The 4,820-nt window shown below is 41.3% G+C and overlaps 1 protein-coding gene across 2 annotated transcripts in view; it reads right to left on the bottom strand.

The window, feature by feature from the left end:
- Positions 1-4,820, bottom strand: part of LOC132151859 (uncharacterized) — a 387,012-nt gene that overhangs the window by 262,457 nt on the left and 119,735 nt on the right. The window lies entirely within an intron of this gene.

Below are 4,820 nucleotides of genomic sequence, written 5' to 3'. Positions count from 1 at the left end.
TTGATATCATTGTGTTTTCTTATGAGTTTCATATAGTGTTCAGTTGTCTTGTAATGCATATGTATCACTTGTACAGTCGTGGCCAAAAGTTTTGAGAATTACATAAATATTAGTTTTCAAAAAGTTTGCTGCTAAACTGCTTTTAAATCTTTGTTTCAGTTGTTTCTATGATGTACTGAAATATAATTACAAGCACTTCATACGTTTCAAAGGCTTTTATCGACAATTACATGACATTTATGCAAAGAGTCAGTATTTAAAATGTTGGCCCTTCTTTTTCAGGACCTCTACAATTCGACTGGGCATGCTCTCAATCAACTTCTGGGCCAAATCCTGACTGATAGCAACCCATTCTTTCATAATCACTTCTTGGAGTTTGTCAGAATTAGTGGGTTTATGTTTGTCCACCCGTGTCTTGAGGATTGACCACAAGTTCTCAATCGGGAGTTTCCAGGCCATGGACCCAAAATTTCAACATTCTGGTCCCCGAGCCACTTAGTTATCACTTTTGCCTTATGGCACGGTGCTCCATCGTGCTGGAAAATGCATTGTTCTTCACCAAACTGTTGTTGGATTGTTGGAAGAAGTTGCTGTTGGGGGGTCTTTTGGTACCATTCTTTATTCATGGCTGTGTTTTTGGGCAGAATTGTGAGTGAGCCCACTCCCTTGGATGAGAAGCAACCCCACATATGAATGGTGTCAGGATGCTTTACTGTTGGCATGACACAGGACTGATGGTAGCGCTCACCTTTTCTTCTTCAGACAAGCCTTTTTCCAGATGCCCCAAACAATCGGAAAGGGGCTTCATCGGAGAATATGACTTTGCCCCAGTCCTCAGCAGTCCATTCACTATACTTTCTGCAGAAGATCAATCTGTCCCTGATTGTTTTTTTTTTGGAGAGAAGTGGCTTCTTTGCTGCCCTTCTTGACACCAGGCCATCTTCCAAAAGTCTTCGCCTCACTGTGTGTGCAGATGCGCTCACACCTTCCTGCTGCCATTCCTGAGCAAGCTCTGCACTGGTGGCACTCCGATCCCGCATCTGAATCGTCTTTAGGAGACGATCCTGGCGCTTGCTGGACTTTCTTGGACGCCCTGAAGCCTTCTTTACAAGAATTGAACCTCTTTCCTTGAAGTTCTTGATGATCCTATAAATTGTTGATTTAGGTGCAGTCTTAGTAGCCACAATATCCTTGCCTGTGAAGCCATTTTTATGCAACACAATGATGGCTGCACGCGTTTCTTTGCAGGTCACCATGGTTAACAATGGAAGAACAATGATTTCAAGCATCACCCTCCTTTTAACATGTCAAGTTTGCCATTCTAACCTAATCAGACTGACATAATGATCTCCAGCCTTGTGCTCGTCAACATTCTCACCTGAGTTAACAAGACGATTACTGAAATGATCTCAGCAGGTCCTTTAATGACAGCAATAAAATGCAGTGGAAAGGTTTTTTTGGGATTAAGTTAATTTTCATGGCAAAGAAGGACTATACAATTCATCTGATCACTCTTCATAACATTCTGGAGTATATGGAATTTGCTATTATAAAAACTTAAGCAGCAACTTTTCCAATTTCCAATATTTATGTAATTCTCAAAACTTTCGGCCACGACTGTAGTTTGATTACTTGTAGGCTCTTTTTACAAACTGTTCTTGTTCAGGACACTTTTGGTTTACTTTTTTTATATATACAGTAGAGACCAAAAAATGTTGAATCACACTGAAGGCATCAAAACTATGAATTAACACATGTGGAATTATATATGGAATTATATACATAACAAAAAAGTGTGTAACAACTGAAAATATGTGATATTCTAGGTTCTTCAAAGTAGCCACCTTTTGCTTTGATTACTGCTTTGCACACTCTTGGCATTCTCTTGATGAGCTTCAAGAGGTAGTCACCTGAAATGGTCTTCCAACATTCTTGAAGGAGTTCCCCGAGAGATGCTTAGCACTTGTTGGCCCTTTTGCCTTCAGTCTGCAGTCCAGCTCACCCCAAACCATCTCGATTGGGTTCAGGTCCGGTGACTGTGGAGGCCAGGTCATCTGGCGCAGCACCCCATCACTCTCCTTCCTGGTCAAATAGCCTTTGATGCCTTCAGTGTGAATCTACAATTTTCATAGTTTCAGTTTTATTGTCATATGCATATTCGTACAGAGTACCACAGCAATGAAATACAATGTGCCTTAGCCCTCTCTCAGCACCAGTCAATAAATAAGATAGAATAGAATAGAATAAAAATAAATTTAAAAACATACGCTCAAACCTCAGCCCTCCTTCCTCTTACACTATCGTTCAGTAGCCTTACAGCCTGTGGATAAAAACTGTCCCTAAAACATGACGTGCGTGTTGGGATGCTCTGCCAACATCTCCCTGATGGGAGTTGGGAGAAGAGACTATGTGCCGGATGACTAACATCCTGTATAATACTCAGTGCCTTCCCAGTGCTGCGTTTCCAATAAATATCCTGTAGTGATTCCAATGGAACCCCAATAATTTTTGATTCAGTTTTAACCACCTTTGTCAGAAGATTCAATTCACTTGAAGTAGCCCTTCCAAGCCACAATGTAATATTACCTGTCAGTATACTCTCAATTGTGCAACGGTAAAAAAAATTTCAAATAGTGACATACCATATTTCTTAAGACACCTCAAGAAGTAAAGCCTCTGGTGTGCCTTCTTAATGGCACAGGTGATGTGGAAAGACCATGAAAGGGAATCTGAAATATGAATGCCTAAAAACTTAAAATTATTAACAATTTCAACTGCAGAGTTATTGATGTAGACAGGTGTATGTGTGGGTTTATTTCTTCTAAAATTAATGATGACCTCCTTAGTTGTCCCCACATTCAGGGACAGATTATTTCTTCGGCACCACATGATCAAATTACTCACCTCATCCCTATAGGCGGTTTCATTATTGCTGTCAGTAAGTCCTACCACTGTAGTATCGTCTGCAAATTTCACAATACTATTTGTGGGATATTTTGCAATACAGTCATAAGTATACAGACTATATAATAAAGGACTAAGACAGCAGCCTTGAGGTGCTCCGCTATTTAACACTATTGGGGCTGAGTATGTAGTGCCTACTCTAACTGTCTGAGAACGGTCTATTAGAAAGTCCTGTATCCACCTGCAGATGGAAGTACAGAGGCACAGGTCTAACAGCTTAGGTATTAAAATGGAAGGTCTGATGGTATTGAAGGCACTGCTATAATCAACAAACAGCATCCTGACATACGTATCCCTACTCTCTAGATGTTGAAGTGCAGAATGTAAAACCAATGATACAGCATCGTCCACAGCTCTATTTGATCTATATGCAAATTGTAATGGATCAGTGAAGACAGGAATGCAGTTGTTAATATATGATTTCACAAGCAGTTCAAAGCACTTCATTATCACAGAAGTCAAGGCTACAGGTCTAAAATCATTCATACAGGTGGCAGTTGTTTTCTTAGGCACAGGAATTATTATAGATTTTTTAAAACAATTTGGAACCATACAAAAAGAGAGTGACAGGTTAAAGATATCAGTAAGAACAGATGCAAGTTGACTACAACATGTCCTTAAGACACGCGGAGTAATGCCATCAGGCCCAGCAGCCTTCCCAATTTTCAAAGCTTTCAAAACTTTACAAGTATCGGCTACTGAGACCTGATATGCTTGACTGCCAAGGGTAACCCCATCGGGAGATGATATGTCTGTGTGTGTGTTCCCATATGAAGGTACTTTAACATGCACATCCCCAGTTGGAGATGTTCCCCGCGTCAATGCCTCAGCAGCGCATTCAAAACGAGCATAAAAGTTGTTCAAGTCATTTGGGAAAGAAGCAGAGCTTGTTATGACGCCGCTAGGTTTGGCCTTATAGCTGGTGACCACTTGTAGGCCTTGCCAAACACGTCTAGAGTCCCCTTCAGAACAATATCGCTCTATCTTCTCCCGATGTAGTTTTTTAGCAGATTTAATTGCATTCCTAAGCTCGTATCTCGCGATCTTGTAACGAGCATCATCCCCGGATTTAAAAGCAACTGTCCTCTCATGCAATTTCACGCGAACATTTTTGTTTACCCATGGTTTTTCATTAGGATAAACACAGAAAGTATGTGTGGGAATACAACTGTCCACACAGAATTTAACATAATCCGTAACTGCTTCAGTGTACTCATGCAAGGTAGCAGAATCACTAAAAACTGACCAGTCAGTAGAATCGAAACAATCTTGCAACATAAGCTCACCTTCAGCAGTCCAGCGCTGTACTGTCCTCACAGTGGGTTTCTCCCTTTTTATCTCTTGCTTGTACATGGGGAGCAGTAGTACAGAGGAATGATCTGATTTCCCAAAGTTCGGCCGGGGGATAGATTTATAAGCTCCCTTGATGGTTGAATAACAGTGGTCAAGAGTTTTGTTGCCTCTGGTTACACAGCTGACGTGTTGATAATATTTTGGTTAAACTGACTTCAAATTACAATGATTAAAGTCCCCGGCTACTATGGAGAGAGCTTGCGGATGCAGCCTCACACACCTGTTGACAGCGTCACAGAGCTCATCCAAAGCTGCCTTGGCGTTAGCTTGGGGAGGTATGTATACTGCAGTGAGTAAAACTGATGGAAATTCTCGTGGTGCGTAAAACGGCCAACATTTGATGGTAAGCTATTCAAGGACCGGTGAACAGGAGTTAGAGATCACTTCTGCGTCAGTGCACCACGAGTTGTTTACCAAAAAGCACACACCCCCACCTTTCGATTTACCGGTTGTGTCCTTAGCTCGGTCTGAACGTAATACAGAGAAACCATCCAAGTGTACAG

Source organism: Carassius carassius, chromosome 1, assembly GCF_963082965.1.
Source record: "Carassius carassius chromosome 1, fCarCar2.1, whole genome shotgun sequence".
Lineage (NCBI taxonomy): Eukaryota > Metazoa > Chordata > Actinopteri > Cypriniformes > Cyprinidae > Carassius > Carassius carassius.
Note: the sequence above shows the minus strand (reverse complement) of the source record. Positions and strands in the feature narration are given on the sequence as shown.